This window comes from Trachypithecus francoisi, unplaced genomic scaffold (genome assembly GCF_009764315.1).
Source record: "Trachypithecus francoisi isolate TF-2019V2 unplaced genomic scaffold, Tfra_2.0 Lachesis_group13, whole genome shotgun sequence".
Classification (NCBI taxonomy): Eukaryota; Metazoa; Chordata; class Mammalia; order Primates; family Cercopithecidae; genus Trachypithecus; species Trachypithecus francoisi.
Window position 1 is genome coordinate 126,117,265 of NW_022681458.1, and position 24,024 is coordinate 126,141,288.

Sequence of the window (24,024 nt, forward strand, 5' to 3'; positions counted from 1 at the left end):
CAGAGAAACAACATCTCTTTTTTGGTTTAGGTGTCTCCCAAATGTTTCAAGAGGCATGCTAATATTAAAAAAAAAAAAAAAAAAAGATTTACTTTAAAATTGAACTAGGCATTCTGAGTTTTCTTCTTGTTAAATCTGTCAAACCTAATCTAGTGACATCCTATCACCTCTGCCACATTCTATTCATTAGAAGCAAGTGACTAGGTGCATCCCCCATTCAAGGAGGTGGGACAGAAAACAGTGTGAACACTGGGACTCCTGGGGTCCATCTTAGGAGCTGTCTACTGCAATGACCAAAGAAATATGTTTAATTCTCTTTGTCATGGTCTTCATGGTACCGCTGTATCTTTGTAGAGGCATTCCAAAATATTTTCCCTAAATCTTCTCTTCCCTTCAATGAAGGATTCTATATTAGCCTACTTGGGCTACCATTATAAAATGCCACATACAGGCTGACTTAAATGTGAGATATTTATTTTCTCACAGTTTTGGAGCCTGGAAGTCTCAGGTCAAGATGGAGTTAGGGTTGGTTTCTGATGAGTTCTCTCTTCCTGGCTTGCAGATGGCCACCTTCTTATTCTGTGCTCAGTTGGCCTTTCCTGTGTGCTCATAAGGAGAGAAATAGAGAGTTCTCTGGCACCTCTTTTTCTTTTTTTTCTTTTTTTCTTTTTTTATTATACTTTAAGTTCTAGGGTACATGTGCATAATGTGCAGGTTTGTTACATATGCATACTTGTGCCATGTTGGTGTGCTGCACCCATCAACTCGTCAGCACCCATCAATTCGTCATTTATATCAGGTATGACTCCCAATGCAATCCCTCCCACCTCCACCCTCCCCATGATAGGCCCCGATGTGTGATGTTCCCCTTCCCGAGTCCAAGTGAGCTCATTGTTCAGTTCCCACCTATGAGTGAGAACATGCGGTGTTTGGTTTTCTCTTCTTGTGATAGTTTGCTAAGAATGATGGTTTCCAGCTGCATCCATGTCCCTACAAAGGACGCAAACTCATCCTTTTTGATGGCTGCATAATATTCCATAGTGTATATGTGCCACATTTTCTTAATCCAGTCTGTCACAGATGAATATTTGGGTTGATTCCAAGTCTTTGCTATTGTGAATAGTGCCGCAATAAACATACGTGTGCATGTGTCCTTATAGCAGCATGATTTATAATCCCTTGGGTATATACCCAGTAGTGGGATGGCTGGGTCATATGGTACACCTAGTTCTAGATCCTTGAGGAATCGCCATACTGTTTTCCATAATGGTTGAACTAGTTTACAATCCCACCAAAAGTGTAAAAGTGTTCCTATTTCTCCACATCCTCTCCAGCACTTGTTGTTCCTTGACTTTTTAATGACTGCCATTCTAATTGGTGTGAGATGGTATCTCATTGTGGTTTTGATTTGCATTTCTCTGATGGCCAGTGATGATGAGCATTTTTTCATGTGTCTGTTGGCTGTATGAATGTCTTCTTTTGAGAAATGTCTGTTCATATCCTTTGCCCACTTTTTGATGGGGTTGTTTGTTTTTTTCTTGTAAATTGTTTGAGTTCTTTGTAGATTCTGGATATTAGCCCTTTGTCAGATGAGTAGATTGCAAAAATTTTCTCCCATTCTGTAGGTTGCCTGTTCACTCTGATGGTAGTTTCTTTTGCTGTGCAGAAGCTCTTTAGTTTAATTGGATCCCATTTGTAAATTTTGGCTTTTGCTGCCGTTGCTTTTGGTGTTTTATATATGAAGTTCTTGCCCATGCCTATGTCCTGAATGGTACTACCTAGGTTTTCTTCTAGTGTTTTTATGGTATTAGGTCTAACATTTAAGTCTCTAATCCATCTTGAATTAACTTTCGTATAAGGAGTAAGGAAAGGATCCAGTTTCAGCTTTCTACTTATGGCTAGCCAATTTTCCCAGCACCGTTTATTAAATAGGGAGTCCTTTCCCCATTTCTTGTTTCTCTCAGGTTTGTCAAAGATCAGATGGCTGTAGATGTGTGGTGTTATTTCTGAGGACTCTCTTCTGTTCCATCGGTCTATATCTCTGTTTTGGTACCAGTACCATGCTGTTTTGGTTACTGTAGCCTTGTAGTATAGTTTGAAGTCAGGTAGCGTGATGCCTCCAGCTTTGTTCATTGACTTATGATTGTCTTGGCAATGCGGGCTCTTTTTTGGTTGCATATGAACTTTAAAGCAGTTTTTTCCAGTTCTGTGAAGAAACTCATTGGTAGCTTGGTGGGGATGGCATTGAATCTGTAAATAACCTTGGGCAGTATGGCCATTTTCATGATATTGATTCTTCCTATCCATGAGCATGGTATGTTCTTCCATTTGTTTGTGTCCTCTTTGATTTCACTGAGCAGTGGTTTGTAGTTCTCCTTGAAGAGGTCCTTTACATCCCTTGTAAGCTGGATTCCTAGGTATTTTATTCTCTTTGAAGCAACTGTGAATGGAAGTTCATTCATGATTTGGCTCTCTGCTTGTCTGTTACTGGTGTATAAGAATGCTTGTGATTTTTGCACATTAATTTTGTATCCTGAGACTTTGCTGAAGTTGCTTATCAGCTTAAGGAGATTTTGGGCTGAGACAATGGGGTTTTCTAAATACACAATCATGTCATCTGCAAACAGGGACAATTTGACTTCTTCTTTTCCTAACTGGATACCCTTGATTTCTTTCTCTTGCCTGATTGCCCTAGCCAGAACTTCAAGACTATGTTGAATAGGAGTGGTGAGAGAGGCATCCCTGTCTTGTGCCAGTTTTCAAAGGGATTTTTTCCAGTTTTTGCCCATTCAGTATGATATGGCTGTGGGTTTGTCATAAATAGCTCTTATTATTTTGAGGTACGTTCCATCAATACCGAATTAATTGAGTGTTTTTAGCATGAAGGGCTGTTGAATTTTGTCAAAAGCCTTTTCTGCATCTATTGAGATAATCATGTGGTTCTTGTCTTTGGTTCTGTTTATATGCTGGATTACATTTATTGATTGTGAATGTTGAACCAGCCTTGCATCCCAGGGATGAAGCCCACTTGATCATGGTGGATAAGCTTTTTGATGTGCTGCTGAATTTGGTTTGCCAGTATTTTATTGAGGATTTTTGCATCGAAGTTCATCAGGGATATTGGTCTAAAATTCTCTTTTGTTGTTGTGTCTCTGCCAGGCTTTGGTATTAGGATGATGTTGGCCTCATAAAATGAGTTAGGGAGGATTTCCTCTTTTTCTATTGATTGGAATAGTTTCAGAAGGAATGGTACCAGCTCCTCCTTGTACCTCTGGTAGAATTCAGCTGTGAATCCATCTGGTCCTGGACTTTTTTTGGTTGGTAGGCTATTAATTATTGCCTCAATTTCAGAGCCTGCTATTGGTCTATTCATTGATTCAACTTCTTCCTAGTTTAGTCTTGGAAGAGTGTAAGTGTCCAGGAAATTATCCATTTCTTCTAGATTTTCTAGTTGATTTGCATAGAGGTGTTTACAGTATTCTCTGATGGTAGTTTGTATTTCTGTGGGGTCCGTGGTGATATCCCCTTTATCATTTTTTATTGTGTCTATTTGATTCTTCTCTCTTTTCTTCTTTATTAGTTTTGCTAGCGGTCTGTCAATTTTGTTGATTTTTTCAAAAAACCAACTCCTGGATTCATTGATTTTTGGAGGGTTTTTGTGTTTCTATCTCCTTCAGTTCTGCTCTGATCTTAGTTATTTCTTGCCTTCTGCTAGCTTTTGAATGTGTTTGCTCTTGCTTCTCCAGTTCTTTTAATTGTGATGTTAGAGTGTCAATTTTAGATCTTTCCTGCTTTCTCTTGTGGGCATTTAGTGCTATAAATTTCCCTCTACACACTGCTTTAAATGTGTCCCAGAGATTCTGGTATGTTGTATCTTTGTTCTCATGGTTTCAAAGAACATCTTTATTTCTGCCTTCATTTTGTTATGTACCCAGTAGTCATTCAGGAGCAGGTTGTTCAGTTTCCATGTAGTTGAGCGGTTTTGATTGAGTTTCTTAGTCCTGAGTTCTAGTTTGATTGCACTGTGGTCTGAGAGACAGTTTGTTATAATTTCTGTTCTTTGACATTTGCTAAGGAGTGCTTTACTTCCAATTATGTGGTCAATTTTGGAATAAGTGCGATGTGGTGCTGAGAAGAATGTATATTCTGTTGATTTGGGGTGGAGAGTTCTATAGATGTCTATTAGGTCTGCTTGGTGCAGAGATGATATCCTTGTTAACTTTCTGTCTTGTTGATCTGTCTAATGTTGACAGTGGTGTGTTGAAGTCTCCCATTATTATTGTATGGGAGTCTAAGTCTCTTTGCAAGTCTCTAAGGACTTGCTTTATGAATTTGGGTGCTCCTGTATTGGGTGCATATATATTTAGGATAGTTAGCTCTTCCTGTTGAATTGATCCCTTTACCATTATGTAAGGGCCTTCTTTGTCTCTTTTGATCTTTGATGGTTTAAAGTCTGTTTTATCAGAGACTAGGATTGCAACCCCTGCTTTTTTTTGTTCTCCATTTGCTTGGTAGATCTTCCTCCATACCTTTATTTTGAGCCTATGTATGTCTCTATATGTGAGATGGGTCTCCTGTATACAGCAGACTGATGGGTCTTGACTCTTTATCCAGTTTGCCAGTCTGTGTCTTTTAATTGTAGGATTTAGTCCATTAACATATAAGGTTAATATTGTTATTTGTGAAATTGATCCTGCCAATTTGATATTAACTGGTTTTTTTGTTCGTTAGTTGATGCAGTTTCTTCCTAGCCTCGATGGTCTTTACATTCTGGCATGTTTTTGCGATGGCTGGTACCGGTTGTTCCTTTCCATGTTTAGGGCTTCCTTCAGGGTCTCTTGTAAGGGAGGCCTGGTGGTGACAAAATCTCTAAGCATTTGCTTATCTGTAAAGGATTTTATTTCTCCTTCACTGATGAAACTTAGTTTGGCTGGATATGAAATTCTGGGTTTAAAATTCTTTTCTTTAAGAATGTTGAATATTGGCCCCCACTCTCTTCTGGCTTGTAGAGTTTCTGCCAAGACGTCTGCTGTTAGTCTGATGGGCTTCCTTTTGTGGGTAACCCGAGCTTTCTCTCTGGCTGCCCTTAGGATTTTTTCCTTCATTTCAACTTTGGTGAATCTGGCAATTATGTGTCTTGGAGTTGCTCTTCTGGAGGAGTATCTTTGTGGCGTTCTCTGTATTTCCTGAATTTGAATGTTGGCCTGCCCTACTAGGTTGGGGAAGTTCTCCTGGATGATATCCTGAAGAGTGTTTTCCAACTTGGTTCCATTTTCCCCCTCACTTTCAGGCACCCCAATCAGACGTAGATTTGGTCTTTTAACATAATCCCATACTTCTTGCAGGCTTTGTTCATTTCTTTTTCTTCTTTTTTCTTTTGGTTTCTCTTCTCACTTCATTTCATTCATTTGATCCTCAATCACTGATACTCTTTCTTCCCGTTGATCAAGTTGGTTACTGAAGCTTGTGCATTTGTCACGTATTTCTCGTGTCATGGTTTTCATCTCTGTCATTTCGTTTATGACCTTCTCTGCATTAATTAGTCTAGCTATCAATTCTTCCACTCTTTTTTCAAGATTTTTAGTTCATTTGCGCTGGGTGCGTAATTCCTCCTTTAGCTCTGAGAAGTTTGATGGACTGAAGCCTTCTTCTCTCATGTCATCAAAGTCATTCTCTGACCAGCTTTGATCCGTTGCTGGCGATGGGCTGCGCTCCTTTGCAGGGGGAGATGCGCTCTTATTTTTTGAATTTCCAGCTTTTCTGCCCTGCTTTTTCCCCATCTTTGTGGTTTTATCTGCCTCTGGTCTTTGATGATGGTGACGTACTGATGGTGTTTTGGTATAGGTGTCCTTCCTGTTTGATAGTTTTCCTTCTAACAGTCAGGACCCTCAGCTGTAGGTCTGTTGGAGATTGCTTGAGGTCCACTCCCGACCCTGTTTGCCTGGGTATCAGCAGCAGAGGTTGCCGAAGATAGAATATTGCTGAACAGCGAGTGTACCTGTCTGATTCTTGCTTTGGAAGGTTCCTGTCAGGGATGTACTCCACCCTGTGAGGTGTGGGGTATCAGACTGCCCCTAGTGGGGGATGTCTCCCAGTTAGGGGGTCAGGGACCCACTTGAGCAGGTAGTCTGTCCGTTCTCAGATCTCAACCTCCGTGTTGGGAGATCCACTGCTCTCTTCAAAGCTGTCAGACAGAGTCGTTCGGGTCTGCACAGGCCTCTGCTACTTCCCCTGTTGTTTTTTAGCTGTGCCCTGTCCTCAGAGGTGGAGTCTACAGAGACAGGCAGGTTTCCTTTAGCTGCTGTGAGCTCCACCCAGTTTGAGCTTCCCAGTGGCTTTGTTTACCTACTTAAGCCTCAGCAATGGCGGGCGCCCCTCCCCCAGTCTCGCTGCTGCCTTGCAGTTAGATCGCAGACTGCTGTGCTAGCAATGAGGGAGGCTCCGTGGGCGTGGGACCCTCCCGGCCAGGTGTGGGTATAATCTCCTGGTGTGCCCGTTTGCTTAAAGCGCAGTATTGGGGTGGGAATTACCCAATTTTCCAGGTGTTGTGTGTCTCAGTTCCCCTGGCTAGGAAAAGGGATTCCCTTCACCCTTGTGCTTCCCAGGTGAGGCAATGCCTCACCCTGCTTCAGCTCTCACTGGTCGGGCTGCAGCAGCTGACCAGCACTGATTGTCCGGCACTCCCCAGTGAGATGACTCCAGTACCTCAGTTGAAAATGCAGAAATCAGTGGTCTTGTGTGTCGCTCGCGCCGGGAGTTGGAGACTGGAGCTGTTCCTATTCGCCCATCTTGCTCCGCCCCGTGTCCCCTTTTTCTTCTTATAAGGACACAAAACATATCAGATTAGGGCCCTAATCTCATTTAACTTTGATTATGTCTCTAAAGTCCCTGTCTTCAAATAAAGTCAGATTTTGGGTTACAGCTTCAACGTGATTTTTTTTTTTTTGTGGTTGTGGGGAGGGCACAATCCAGTCTATACAGAACTTCTCATTATAAAAGGAAAAATCAGTGTAATCCAGGCTGCAGCTATGGTCACAACCCAGCCCGTTGCACCAGTTGATAACAGAAAGCATATCCTATCCTCATTCTGGGCTCGAAGGCAACAATAACAGGCAAGAAGCCTAGCTCTCCTTTAGTCTGAAGTCAAGCCTGAGAAAGCACATAAAATATATTTTAGCAACTTCACAATATAAAGCATGCTAGTGCTGAGTTCTCTACACATGTCTCACAAGGGATCCAATCATGTTTAAAGTCTGATTGTTTATTTGTATTCCATGGTGCATAATTTAAGCAATTTGATAACCTAAGGGCATTTTTGTGGTACTTAATTTAGGCGATTTGATAGCCTAAAGGTTAATATTGAAAGGCAGGCAAGGAGGAAACTCCCAACAATTTAGCACTCCCATAGGAACTCTGTAACGAAGCCAGAATACAAAACAGAAGCAGATGGGTGATGTTGCTTGAGTTTGGAGTTAGAGCATCTGGGTTTATAGCTTGGGGAGTTTGATATCACAGGCTTATTGGCTTCACTGGAGGTTCAGGAAGCTCTATCAGTACCCTTCTCTCAGAGTCACTCACTGCTGAATCTGTAATGAGGCTCTTCTTTACTCCCCTCCTCCTACTCATTTAAATATATCAGATTAGCATCTTCTTAGGCAAAGTTTTCTCTCTGCTGAATCTCTACATGGAACATTTGCTATAAACTTTAACTGCATGCTTGGCATTTTATCTTGAAAGAACCATACTGTCTCATTGCCTCTGGCCATCTACGAAGAATTGGAAAAAATTCAGAAGCTAAAGAAATAATTCTAGAAAAAATGCTGAATAGTTAAGGGTTGGAAGTACAGTCTATGGGACTCGAAGATTGATATCTCATGAGATTTTGCAAGATCATACACATCAACAGGTAAACGTGTTTGGATGATACACAGCCCATCTAGTCAGCCCATTTCACTCCCTGGTTCTACATGTCAAACTTAACTATTTCGGTTAGCATTTTGTGAAAGTAGCATGCACTCTTTTTCACCTTTGTGCTTTTGAAATTAAGTTATCACTATGTGCAATGTGCAGGTCCGCCCCTTTTTTTGGCTAACTCTGAGCAACCCTCCACAATTTACCTGACATGTCAACACCTCCAGAGACATTTCTTGATTGACACTTCTCCACATCCCTGGGTTAAATACACCATACTTGTTCTCCCATAGAAATTTTTCCTGCCTCACTTTTAGCATGTATTATATTGTTTTCCGGTTGTTTACTTGCTTATATCCCACTCCAAAATAAAATGATATATAGCTCCCTGAAGACAGAGATAACTATATTCATGATTATATTCCTAAATCACAACTCCTACAGGCTGTGTGGTATACAGTAATTTTCTTAATGAAACAATTAAGCATGAGGGCTTTTAAATTTCTACTTCTCTGTAGTTATAATCAAATGTCATTATATTAGTGTTGTTGTCCATTGACAGTCAATTATAGCATACCATTTTATAGAAGGTATCTAAAATTTCTATATTAGTAGGATGTTTCACATATAACATGACATTTGTTGCCAATTTAAGTGAGCTCCTTTCTATTGTTTTCTTTCTTAAGATCAAAAAGACAGATGTTAGCATATATTCCTTGCTTTCTACATTTCTTTGCACACGCTTTTGTCCATTAATGTCCTAAATAACATGGATAGATTTTCTGACATAAAACCATCTTTGGATTCTTAAATTCAACACAACTTAACCCTTGTTGTATACATGGATAGTTCTCTTTAAATATATTTTCTCTAATTCTTCTGATTTGTGGATGGGCACATAGCTTCTCAGAATAAAAATACTTTCAAGAATCCTCTATAAATGGTAATTATGGGAAGAATTTTAGCAATATGATATAAGCAGAAACTTTATATTTGACTTCCAAGGTAAAATCTCCTTGAAAAGATAATATTCTAGGGGGGGCGGAGCAAGATGGCCGAATAGGAACAGCTCCAGTCTCCAACTCCCAGCGCGAGCGACACAGAAGACCGGTGATTTCTGCATTTTCAACTGAGGTACTGGGGTCATCTCTCTAGGGAGTGCCGGACAATGGTGCTGGTCAGCTGCTGCAGCCTGACCAGCGTGAGCTGAAGCAGGGCGAGGCATCGCCTCACCTGGAAGCGCAAGGGGGAAGGAAATCCCTTTTCCTAGCGAGGGGAACTGAGACACACAACACCTGGAAAATCAGGTAACTCCCACCCCAATACTGCGCTTTAAGGAAACAGGCACACCAGGAGAATATATCCCACACCTGGCCGGGAGGGTCCCACGCCCACGGAGCCTCCCTCACTGCTCTCCGCAAGGCAGCAGCGAGGCTGGGGGAGGGGCGCCCGCCATTGCTGAGGCTTAAGTAGGAAAACAAAGCCGCTGGGAAGCTCGAACTGGGTGGAGCTCACAGCAGCTCAAGGAAGCCTGCCTGTCTCTGTAGACTCTACCGCTGCGGACAGCGCACAGCTGCAGTCCAACAGGGGAAAGAGCGGGGCCGCTGCAGACCCGAACGACTCTGTCTGACAGCTTTGGGGAGAGCCGTGGATCTCCTAACGCGGAGGTTGAGATCTGAGAACGGACAGACTGCCTGCTCAGTGGGTCCCTGACCCCTGAGTAGCCTAGCTGGGAGACATCCCCCACTAGGGGCAGTCTGACACCCCACACCTCACAGGGTGGCGTCACCCCTGAGAGAAACTTCCAAAGAAAGAATCAGACAGGTACACTCGCTGTTCAGCAATATTCTATCTTCGGCAACCTCTGCTGCTGATACCCAGGCAAACAGGGTCTGGAGTGGACCTCAAGCAATCTCCAACAGACCAACAGACAGTCCTTCTGACTGTCAGACGGAAAACTATCAAACAGAAGGACACCTATACCAAAACCCCATCAGTACGTCACCATCATCAAAGTCCAGAGACAGATAAAACCACAAAGATGGGGAAGAAGCAGGGCAGAAAAGCTGGAAATTCAAAAAATAAGAGCGCATCTCCCCCTGCAAAGGAGCGCAGCCCATCGCCAGCAACGGATCAAAGCTGGTCAGAGAATGACTTTGACGAGATGAGAGAAGAAGGCTTCAGTCCATCAAACCTCTCAGAGCTAAAGGAGGAATTACGTACCCAGCGCAAAGAAACTAAAAATCTTGAAAAAAAGTGGAAGAATTGACAGCTAGACTAATTAATGCAGAGAAGATCATAAACGAAATGACAGAGATGAAAACCATGACACGAGAAATACGTGACAAATGCACAAGCTTCAGTAACCGACTCGATCAACTGGAAGAAAGAGTATCAGCGATTGAGGATCAAATGAATGAAATGAAGCGAGAAGAGAAACCAAAAGAAAAAAGAAGAAAAAGAAATGAACAAAGCCTGCAAGAAGTATGGGATTATGTAAAAAGACCAAATCTACGTCTGATTGGGGTGCCTGAAAGTGAGGGGGAAAATGGAACCAAGTTGGAAAACACTCTTCAGGATATCATCCAGGAGAACTTCCCCAACCTAGTAGGGCAGGCCAACATTCAAATTCAGGAAATACAGAGAACGCCACAAAGATACTCCTCCAGAAGAGCAACTCCAAGACACATAATTGCCAGATTCACCAAAGTTGAAATGAAGGAAAAAATCTTAAGGGCAGCCAGAGAGAAAGGTCGGGTTACCCACAAAGGGAAGCCCATCAGAATAACAGCAGACCTCTCGGCAGAAACTCTACAAGCCAGAAGAGAGTGGGGGCCAATATTCAACGTTCTTAAAGAAAAGAATTTTAAACCCAGAATTTCATATCCAGCCAAACTAAGCTTCATCAGTGAAGGAGAAATAAAATCCTTTACAGATAAGCAAATGCTTAGAGATTTTGTCACCACCAGGCCTGCCTTACAAGAGACCCTGAAGGAAGCCCTAAACATGGAAAGGAACAACCAGTACCAGCCATTGCAAAAACATGCCAAAATGTAAAGACCATCGAGGCTAGGAAGAAACTGCATCAACTAACGAGCAAAATAACCAGTTAATATCATAATGACAGGATCAAGTTCACACATAACAATATTAACCTTAAATGTCAATGGACTAAATGCTCCAATTAAAAGACACAGACTGGCAAACTGGATAAAGAGTCAAGACCCATCAGTCTGCTGTATTCAGGAGACCCATCTCACATGCAGAGACATACATAGGCTCAAAATAAAGGGATGGAGGAAGATCTACCAAGCAAATGGAGAACAAAAAAAAGCAGGGGTTGCAATCCTAGTCTCTGATAAAACAGACTTTAAACCATCAAAGATCAAAAGAGACAAAGAAGGCCATTACATAATGGTAAAGGGATCAATTCAACAGGAAGAGCTAACTCTCCTAAATATATATGCACCCAATACAGGAGCACCCAGATTCATAAAGCAAGTCCTTAGAGACTACAAAGAGACTTAGACTCCCATACAATAATAATGGGAGACTTCAACACTCCACTGTCAACATTAGACAGATCAACGAGACAGAAAGTTAACAAGGATATCCAGGAATTGAACTCATCTCTGCACCAAGCGGACCTAATAGACATCTATAGAACTCTCCACCCCAAATCAACAGAATATACATTCTTCTCAGCACCACATCGCACTTATTCCAAAATTGACCACATAATTGGAAGTAAAGCACTCCTCAGCAAATGTACAAGAACAGAAATTATAACAAACTGTCTCTCAGACCACAGTGCAATCAAACTAGAACTCAGGACTAAGAAACTCAATCAAAACCGCTCAACTACATGGAAACTGAACAACCTGCTCCTGAATGACTACTGGGTACATAACGAAATGAAAGCAGAAATAAAGATGTTCTTTGAAACCAATGAGAACAAAGATACAACATACCAGAATCTCTGGGACACATTTAAAGCAGTGTGTAGAGGGAAATTTATAGCACTAAATGCCCACAAGAGAAAGCAGGAGAGATCTAAAATTGACACTCTAACATCACAATTAAAAGAACTAGAGAGGCAAGAGCAAACACATTCAAAAGCTAGCAGAAGGCAAGAAATAACTAAGATCAGAGCAGAACTGAAGGAGATAGAGACACAAAAAACCCTCCAAAAATCAATGAATCCAGGAGTTGGTTTTTTGAAAAGATCAAAAAAATTGACAGACCGCTAGCTAGACTAATAAAGAAGAAAAGAGAGAAGAATCAAATAGACGCAATAAAAAATGATAAAGGGGATATCACCACCGACCCCACAGAAATACAAACAACCATCAGAGAATACTATAAATGCCTCTACGCAAATCAACTAGAAAATCTAGAAGAAATGGATAATTTCCTGGACACTTACACTCTTCCAAGACTAAACCAGGAAGAAGTTGAATCCCTGAATAGACCAATAGCAGGCTCTGAAATTGAGGCAACAATTAATAGCCTACCCACCAAAAAAAGTCCAGGACCAGATGGATTCACAGCTGAATTCTACCAGAGGTACAAGGAGGAGCTGGTACCATTCCTTCTGAAACTATTTCAATCAATAGAAAAAGAGGGAATCCTCCCTAACTCTTTTTATGAGGCCAACATCATCCTGATACCAAAGCCTGGCAGAGACACAACAAAAAAAGAGAATTTTAGACCAATATCCCTGATGAACATCGATGCAAAAATCCTCAATAAAATACTGGCAAACCGGATTCAGCAGCACATCAAAAAGCTTATCCACCATGATCAAGTGGGCTTCATCCCTGGGATGCAAGGCTGGTTCAACATTCGCAAATCAATAAACGTAATCCAGCATATAAACAGAACCAAAGACAAGAACCACATGATTATCTCAATAGATGCAGAAAAGGCTTTTGACAAAATTCAACAGCCCTTTATGCTAAAAACGCTCAATAATTGGTATTGATGGAACGTACCTCAAAATAATAAGAGCTATTTATGACAAACCCACAGCTAATATCATACTGAATGGGCAAAAACTGGAAAAATTCCCTTTGAAAACTGGCACAAGACAGGGATGCCCTCTCTCACCACTCCTATTCAACATAGTGTTGGAAGTTCTGGCTAGGGCATCAGGCAAGAGAAAGAAATCAAGGGTATCCAGTTAGGAAAAGAAGAAGTCAAATTGTCCCTGTTTGCAGATGACATGATTGTATATTTAGAAAACCCCATCGTCTCAGCCCAAAATCTCCTTAAGCTGATAAGCAACTTCAGCAAAGTCTCAGGATACAAAATTAATGTGCAAAAATCACAAGCATTCTTATACACCAGTAACAGACAAGCAGAGAGCCAAATCAGGAATGAACTTCCATTCACAATTGCTTCAAAGAGAATAAAATACCTAGGAATCCAGCTTACAAGGGATGTAAAGGACCTCTTCAAGGAGAACTACAAACCACTGCTCAGTGAAATCAAAGAGGACACAAACAAATGGAAGAACATACCATGCTCATGGATAGGAAGAATCAATATCGTGAAAATGGCCATACTGCCCAAGGTTATTTATAGATTCAATGCCATCCCCATCAAGCTACCAATGACTTTCTTCACAGAATTGGAAAAAACTGCTTTAAAGTTCATATGGAACCAAAAAAGAGCCCGCATTGCCAAGACAATCCTAAGTCAAAAGGACAAAGCTGGAGGCGTCACGCTACCTGACTTCAAACTATACTACAAGGCTACAGTAACCAAAACAGCATGGTACTGGTACCACAACAGAGATATAGACCAATGGAACAGAACAGAGTCCTCAGAAATAATACCACACATCTACAGCCATCTGATCTTTGACAAACCTGAGAGAAACAAGAAATGGGGAAAGGATTCCCTATTTAATAAATGGTGCTGGGAAAATTGGCTAGCCATAAGTAGAAAGCTGAAACTGGATCCTTTCCTTACCCCTTATACGAAAATTAATTCAAGATGGATTAGAGACTTAAATGTTAGACCTAATACCATAAAAACCTAGAAGAAAATCTAGGTAGTACCATTCAGGACATAGGCATGGGCAAGGACTTCATGTCTAAAACACCAAAAGCAACGGCAGCAAAAGCAAAAATTGACACATGGGATCTAATTAAACTAAAGAGCTTTTGCACAGCTAAAGAAACTACCATCAGAGTGAACAGGCAACCTACAGAATGGGAAAAAATTTTTGCAACCTACTCATCTGACAAAGGGCTAATATCCAGAATCTACAAAGAACTCAAACAAATATACAAGAAAAAAACAAACAACCCCATCAAAAAGTGGGGAAAGGATATGAACAGACATTTCTCAAAAGAAGACATCCATACAGCCAACAGACACATGAAAAAATGCTCATCATCACTCGCCATCAGAGAAATGCAAATCAAAACCACAATGAGATACCATCTCACACCAGTTAGAATGGCAATCATTAAGAAGTCAGGAAACAACAGGTGTTGGAGAGGATGTGGAGAAATAGGAACACTTTTACACTGTTGGTGGGATTGTAAACTAGTTCAACCATTATGGAAAACAGTATGGCGATTCCTCAAGGATCTAGAACTAGATGTACCATATGACCCAGCCATCCCACTACTGGGTATATACCCAAAGGATTATAAATTACTCTACTACAAAGACACATGCACACGTATGTTTATTGCGGCACTATTCACAATAGCAAAGACTTGGAATCAACCCAAATGTCCATCTGTGACAGACTGGATTAAGAAAATGTGGCACATATACACCATGGAATACTATGCAGCCATAAAAAAGGATGAGTTTGCATCCTTTGTAGGGACATGGATGCAGCTGGAAACCATCATTCTTAGCAAACTATCACAAGAAGAGAAAACCAAACACCGCATGTTCTCACTCATAGGTGGGAACTGAACAATGAGATCACTTGGACTCGGAAGGGGAACATCACACACTGGGGCCTATCATGGGGAGGGGGGAGGAGGGAGGGATTGCATGGGGAGTTATACATGATATAAACGTCATGCACATGTACCCTAGAACTTAAAGTATAATAAAAAAAAAAAAAAAAAAAAAGAAAAGATAATATTCTAATTTTAACCCCTGTATTCTTCCTCCTGGCTACTAGAGCTTTCTCTCTCTCTCTTGTTCTCCCTCTTTTTTTCTCTCTCTCTCTCTCACCCTCTTAAACACACACATACTGTGTGGGTGTGCATATATATATATATATATAACTTTTATTGCCAGGCGCAGTGGCTCATGCTCGTAATCTCTGCCTGCATTTTGGGAGGTGAAGGTGGGTAGATCACCTGAGGTCAGGAGTTCGAACTGAGCTTGGCCAAAATGGTAAAACTTCGTCTCTACTAAAAATACAAAAATTAGCTGGGTGTGATGGTGCATGCCTGTAATCCCAGCTACTCAGGAGGCTGTGGGAGGAGAGTCACTTGAACCCAGGAGACGGAGCTTGCAGTGAGCCAAGATTGTACCACTGCACTCCAGCCTGGGCAACACAGGGAGACTCTGTCTCAAAAAAAAAAAAAAAAAAAAATGAACGAAAAGAAAAAGAAACACCTTTTATCGACACTATTTGTTCTATAGTTGATAGTGTCTATCATTCAAAGTTTTCAACACTAAACATGTTAAGATTATACTTAAAAGGTCATAGATATTTCACAGGATATTAGGTGAGTAGAGGCTGTGGCAACTGGTTCAAAGTTGAAAACAAAATGTGGTGCTTTGCCTGAACATGTAACTGGCTTCCTTTTCTAAAGCTGCTAGACATTCTCCTTGCTGGGCATAAATGTTTAAAGTATGATGAAATAAGCCTGTTAGCTTATCAAACAACAGGTTTAGATAAATGATGAACTGGAGACCCTGGAGTTTATTTGAATTTCATCTAAAATACAGAAAAGAATCCCATAATGATATCTTTGAAGAATGCTTGAAATAAGAATGGAAAAGCAGTGGGAAAAAAGACACTCAAAGTAAAAAATTAAGGCAAAGTGTATTCATGCCCATAGTCAGTTGGCCATAAAAGGTGGATTAATCGGATATCACCTTCATGAAGCTAAACCAGATACTTTGACAGTAATTGGTTAGTGAAAAGAAGAGACAGAATTATATTATATATTTAAAAACCCATTGGCTCACTTGCATTATGTTTTCCATCTATTTTCTACATTTTAAACATCTCTATGACATAACTTTTTTCAGTGTAAAGTGTTCAGATTGAAGTTGGGCGGTTGTAGGGTGCTGGGAGAGATTTTATTTTATTTTTATTTTTATTTTTTTATTATACTTTAAGTTCTAGGATACATGTGCATAACGTGCAGGTTTGTTACATATGTATACTTATGCCATGGTGGTGTGCTGCACCCATCAACTCGTCAGCACCCATCAATTCATCATTTATATCATGTATAACTCCCCAATGCAATCCCTCCCTCCTCCCCCCTCCCCATGATAGGCCCCAGTGTGTGATGTTCCCCTTCCCGAGTCCAAGTGACCTCATTGTTCAGTTCCCACCTAGGAGTGAGAACATGCGGTGTTTGGTTTTCTGTTCTTGTGATAGTTTGCTAAGAATGATGGTTTCCAGCTGCATCCATGTTCCTACAAAGGACGCAAACTCATCCTTTTTGATGGCTGCATAGTATTCCATGGTGTATATGTGCCACATTTTCTTAATCCAGTCTGTCATAGATGGACATTTGGGTTGATTCCAAGTCTTTGCTATTGTGAATAGTGCCGCAATAAACATATGTGTGCATGTGTCTTTGTAGTAGAATAATTTATAATCCTTTGGGTATATACCCAGTAGTGGGATGGCTGGGTCATATGGTACATTTAGTTCTAGATCCTTGAGGAATTGCCATACTGTTTTCCATAATGGTTGAACTGGTTTACGATCCCACCAACAGTGTAAAAGTGTTCCTATTTCTAATGTTTGTATCAGATGTGTCCCCAGGAAAGCAAAACAGGGAAATGTGTGGGTGTTGAGCGGTATTTAAAGGTGGCATTGCAAAGAGAACTTTCATTGTCTGTAATCATGTTGGGAAAAGAACCATCTATGAAAATTAGGAATCCCAACTCTACATGATTTTCTATGCATGTTATTCTTAACAAAAAATAAATAAATAAATTTACTAACATGTTTCAACAATTGCTTAGCTCACAATGTTCTTTTTGCATCAAAAGCCCATAGAAGTCTTTCCTATCAACAATGTTGTGTTTAAATTTTCAACATTTTATCATAAAATAGACTTTGTGCTAGATGATTTTACCCAACTGTAGGTAAAATAGTATTCTGAGCACATTTGAAGAAGACTAAGTTAAAATATAATGTTTGATAGGTTAGGTGTACTAAATGCACTTTCAATTTATGATATTTTAAACTTCCACTGGGTTTATTGGGATGTAACCCTATCATAAGTTGAGTAGCATCTGCACACAAATACTCTATTTTTTGTATCACACTGAGAAACATACAATATAAGGAGAACTAAAATGTGTGACTATAATACAACAAAGTTTGGAGAGAGAATAAAAGAAATTGTGCTCTTATACAATTTGTATATTTGAAAATAAAAGGGGTTGTAGGCAGCCTTCTACAGTGACTTCTGATGCTCTCCATATTGTGATATTCATACTCCTCTCCCCTTGAGTGTGGTTTGGACCTAGTAACTTGCTTCTAATGAATATGATGGTAACTTCTATATATACTCACTCTTTCTCCTTTCTCCTGTCTTTCTCTTTCTCTATCGTGTCTTCTTGACTTGCCCCTTTCAATAAAACAAACTTCCATGAAAGCCATAAAATAAATGTTCTTTCTATTATCTTTATGTAAGTTTCTATTTTGAAAATTTAGGTGAATTTCTCCCTCTTCCTCTTCTGCTTCCACTTGCATTCCCTTCTCTTTCTTTTTCCTTTGCTTTCTGAACATTTATATTTCTGAAATCCATCAGATAGTGTGCAATGAGACAGGTGTCGTAACTTAGGGGACATGGGTGGTGGGGGCTGTAGAGTTTGATGGCCCAGAAAAGGATATGAGAGCTTGAGACAGGAAGGAGTGAGTCCAGTGCCAGCGTTGTGCAGCCTGGCCTGGATAACCACTGTTCAACTAGTGTACATCTTGAATTCTGAGTGGGATAAAGAGATCATTGGGGCAAAGAAGCATTCCTCTATGTGATGTCAGAACTCAAGTGGAATTAAAGAGTATCCACATAGAGAGGGGACAGAAATGTGGCAGGAGACTGATTACATAAAAGAAAACTACAAGTGAATAAATATATTAAAGATGATGGAATCCAGGCTTCTCGGTATTAAACTATGAAGATAAAAATATGGAAAGTTTTTTTTTTTTTTAAATAAAAACCCTAGATCGAATCCTGTCAAGTTGGATTGAAATCTGAACTACCTCTATGCACTCAGAATTTTCAACATATGTAGATAATCAAATGTGAATGTATTCACTATGTATACATTTATAAGTATGTTTTTGTACAGTAATACATGTTCATCTTAGTCCATATTGTGCCTCTAAAATGGAGTACTGCAGACTAGGTAATTCATAATGAACAGAAATGTATTGGCTCACAATTGTGCATGCTGGGAAATCTAAGATCAAGGGAGCAGCATCTGCCAAGGTGTTTCTTACTGCATCATTCCGTGGCAGAAAGGCAAGTGATGGTGAGAGACGGCATAAGAGGGCCAAACACACCTTTCTATAATAAACTGACTCCTATGATAACGGTATTACCCTCTTGACCTAAACAGCGCTTAAAGGTGCCACCTCTCAACACCTCCACATTGGAGATCGAGTTTCCAACATATGTACTTTGGAGATATAGCATTAGCTATGTTCCTAACTGCCCAGCGAGATGTCTTGGAGGCAGCAACAGGTCAACAGTACTGGATATACATAATACTTACATCATGGTTTCTGAATACATTCCAACAAAAGGAAAGAATAAAAATGAGCAAAAGAAGTCCAGGCAGGGTGGCTCACACCTGTAATCCCAGTACTTTGGGAGACTGAGCTGGGTGGACCACGTGAGGTCAGGAGTTCAAGACCACCCTGGCCAACATGGTGAAACCCAGTCTCTACTAAAAATACAAAACTTAACCAGGCCTGGTAGCAGACGCATGTAACCCCAACTACTTGAGAGGCTGAAGTAGGAGAATCACTTGAATCCGGGAAGTGGATATTGCAGTGAGCTGAGATCATGACACTGAACTCCAGCCTGGGCAATAGAGTAAGACTCAGTCCAAAAAAAGGAAAAGAGAAGAAAAGAAAAACAAATAAGTGAATATTTTAATAGATATTTTGCCAAGGAAATATATAAATGGTAAATAAGCACATAAAAATACTCAACATTATTAGTGTTGAGGAGATGCAAAATTAAACCCACAAATGAGATACCACTATTTTTTATTAGAATAGCTAAATTTCATGTCCATAAGGATTTGAAAGAACTGGAACTCTCATACACTATTGGTATGAATGTTGAATGCTGTAACTACTTTAGAAAACAACTAAACTATTTCTTAAAAAAAAAAAAATAAATAAATAAATATCTTGAATGAGATCCAGCTATTCCACTTCTAAGTATTTACCCAAGAGAAATTACAGCATATGCTCATGCAAAGACTTCTACATGAATGAACATAGAGGCTTTATCTCCTATTGCCAAAAACTAGAAACACACCACATGTTCATCAACAGCTGAATGATTAAATGAATTGTGGTATACTTGTGCAACAAAATACCACTTAGCAATCTAAAGGATGAATCTATTGACATGTGCAATAACATGGATGAACCTCAAAATAATTAAGATGAGTGAGAGAAGCAAGACTAAACAAGCATGCCTACTGTATGACTCCATTCATATGAAATTGTAGGAAGTACAACAAGCAGATTGGTGGTTATCTGAGGATAAGAGGTAGTGACACAGGCAGGGAATAGAGTCAGAAAATGGAAGGTAAATGTGAAAACTTTTAGAGATAACGCATTTCAGCAATTGTTTCACAGATATAAACATATATTAAAACTTATCAAATTATACATTTTATGTAAAGCAGTTTAGTGTGCCAATTTTGCACAACAAAGTTGTTAAAATTAGCAGGAAAAAAAATGAGACATTCTGCATGCACTCTAAAAGAATTTTAAAAGTTGACTTTATACCTTCACACTATTAGCAAAAAATTAAAAAACAAAATAAATACACCAGAATATCAAAAAAAGCATAAAGTTCTTAAAATTTATTTAACAAAAATTTGTAAGGCTTCCACATGAAAAACAACAAAACGTTTAGAGTAACTGAAAAGACCTAAACAAACAAAGAGATATATTAAAGATGCGATTCTCCCTAAATTTAGTGCAATTCCATCAACACTTTGCAATATTATGTTTGTTTGGTTAGTGTACTTGTTTTGGATTTCATGGTAACTAACAAGGCAATTCTAAAATTCATAGGAAAATACAAAGAACATAGAATAGGCAAAACAATGTAAAAAAAAAAAAAATACATTTAGGACGCCTCATACCACCTGATTGCAAGACTTATTACAAAGTTATAGCAATGAAGACCAGGTGGTTTAATATAAGGATAGAAATAAAGCTTAGTGGAACCCAGCAGGGAGTTCCCAAACAGACTTACATTGAGGCCAACTTACTTTCAACAAATGTGCCAAGATAAATCAATTGGGGATAGAAAGTGTTTTCAATATCTGATATTGAACAACTAAATAAATGTATGAAAAATAATGAACCGGCCGGGTGCGGTGGCCCAAGCCTGTAATCCCAGCACTTTGGGAGGCCGAGACGGGTGGATCACGAGGTCAGGAGATCGAGACCATCCTGGCTAACACGGTGAAACCCTGTCTCTACTAAAAATACAAAAACTAGCCGGGCGAGGTGGCGGGCTCCTGTAGTCCCAGCTACGGGAGGCTGAGGCAGGAGAATGGCGTAAACCCGGGAGGCGGAGCTTGCAGTGAGCTGAGATCCGGCCACTGCACTCCAGTCCGGGCGACAGAGTGAGACTCCGTCTCAAAAAAAAAAAAAAAAAAAAAGAAAAATAATGAACCTTAACATTTGCTTTACCCTGTTCTCAAATGTAATCTGAGAAGGATTATAAGTCTATGTGTAAAAATTGAAGTTGTAAACATTCTACTATACAACATTGTGAAATATATTTATGACTTTGGATTGACAAATATTTCTGAGAACCAACTAAAGACACCCCAGTCATATAAGAAAAGAAATAATAAATTAAATCTTAAAAATCAAAAAAATTATTTATTAAAACCCAGTAAAATATTTCTAATGCATACATCTGAGAACGTATACTCAAAACATATGAAACAAAAACTCTTATAAGTCAACAATGTAACAACTAATCCCCAAATAAAAATGTTCAAAAAACTAAAACAGGCATTTTATAATAAAAAATGTAAGAATTGAAAGAACTTAAAAAGATGTTTAACATCATTAGTATTCAAGAGCATTCAAATTCAAATTAAAATGCTTTACCTTTTCACATCTATTATAAAGAATAAAATTCAAAAAACTGACATCAGCAAATGTTGGTACAGATATAAAATATCTTGAAATTTCAGAAATTGGCTGTATGAATGACGAGTTGATGGGTGCAGCACACCAACATGGCACAAATATACATATGTAACAAACCTGCACGTTATGCACATGTACCCTAGAACTTAAAGTATAATAAAAATAAAAAAAATAAAAATAAAAAAAAGAAATTTCAGAAATTACTTATGGCAGTATAATAAGATACAACTACTTGGGAAAACTGAACTTTCATATAAAGTTAAACTTTATACACAGTCACCCTTAACACAGACATTTCTCTCCCAAATTTATTAAGGAGTAATGGAAGCATATTTCCAAAAAATCTCTCTCTCTCTCTCTCTCTCTCTCTCTCACACACACACACACATACACACACACACACAGAATTTTGATAGTGGCTTATTTCACATAATAGCCAAAAAATCAAACAACCCATTCTACACTTGTCCATGAAGTATAGAATGGATAAGCAAATTGATTATTCATACAAAGTTATGAATATGGATTATTCATACAAAGTTATGAATATGGATTATTCATAACTTAGCAATAGAAAACCAATGAGCAACTGTGTATTAAACAAGAGGAATGAGCCCCCAAAGCATTATGATGAATGAAAGAAGCCAGGCAAAAAAAGTAGCTACTCTGATTTTATTTACAGAAGTCCAAATAAAGATACACTGATCTACAGGGATAGATAAGAGAGTAGTGGCTGTCCATAAGGAGGGGAATTGATTGAAGAAGTAAGCAAAGGAACTTTCAGGAGTGATTGATATGTACTATATCTGGATTGGGTATTCATTACAGGGGGTACATATTTGTAAAACTCATTTGAATTATACACGAGATCTGTGTACCTTACTGTACAAACATTACCTTAATGGAAAAATAGGAATACAGAAGCAATATTCATAGATAAGTAATGGTCAAAAAGCAGATACAATTTAAATGTTTGTCATAGGAGAATAAACAGAGTGAGTAAATCGCAATTAAATGATTCAATATATATTCATAAAAAATAAGAGTGAACAAATTATATCTTCAAAGTAGAATGACTAAATCTTAGAAATATAGACAAATAGAAGATAGACATAAAATAAAACATGCATTATTATTCTATTTGTATTACATTAAAAAAGAAGGCAAAACTAATTCAGGATGTTAACAATCAGCATAGTGATTACCCTTAAGCAGGACAGTAAATGGAATGAAAACCAAAAAAAGCTCTTGGGGTCCCGGTTATATTCTGTTTTTTGAACCAGGTGATGACTGTATGGGTTTATCCTCTTCGTGAAAATTCAATGAGATGTATATAAAGTAATAATTTGTATAATTTTCTATATGTTTTTTATCCTTCAAGATAAGTTTTATCAAAAAAGGGCAATTATATTTTTTATTTAAACCATAATAGCAAATTAGTAAATAATCATATAAATTGCATAAAGATACCAGGTAAGATTAACCAAAGAATAAAAAATAGTAGTTTAATATTTTAAAATATATTATAGTAAAACCACCTTAACATATGTTTGAGGAATAGTTATAAAATTATTTCAATATATGCATAAAAGTTATTCAGTTTTCAACAATCAAAATCTCAACATTCATTCACAGTAATATTTATTGTTAGCAAAGAGGGAATAGAAGGAAAAAGCCTAAATCTATTTAACTTTAAACTTTGGAAAAGTGTATTATTAAGAATTTACAGCAAATAAGATACCAATTTAAGAAAACTTTAGAAATGATCCCATTAAAGTCAGACAGAGAAGACGCCTATTATCTCTGCAGGGTGATGTTGAACTTGAAATGTTAGTCGGCCGGGCGCGGTGGCTCAAGCCTGTAATCCCAGCACTTTGGGAGGCCGAGATGGGCGGATCACGAGGTCAGGAGATCGACACCATCCTGGCTAACACAGTGAAACCCCGTCTCTACTAAAAAATACAAAAAACTAGCCGGGCGAGGTGGCGGGCGCCTGTAGTCCCAGCTACTCCGGAGCCTGAGGCAGGAGAATGGCGTAAACCCGGGAGGCGGAGCTTGCAGTGAGCTGAGATCCGGCCACTGCACTCCAGCCTAGGCGACAGAGCCAGACTCCGTCTCAAAAAAAAAAAAAAAAAAAAAGAAATGTTAGTCAAGAAAATAAGACAACAAAGAAAAATAAGACATAAAAATTGGAAGAAATTACATTCTTTTATGTGCAGATAATATAGTTATTTACATTAACAATTTGTTAGAATGTATAAACTATTAGAACCCATAGTGTTAGGCAGGATTGCCATATATAGTCAACATATAAAAATTAATAACATCTCTATAAAAGAGCACAAAGAAAACAAAAGTGTAAAAACAGAAAATATGTTCTCTTTAAAATGACAACCAAAGAAACTACCATCAGACTGAACAGGCAACCTACAGAATGGGAGAAAATTTTTGCAACCTACTCATCTGACAAAGGGCTAATATCCAGAATCTACAAAGAACTCAAACAAATATAC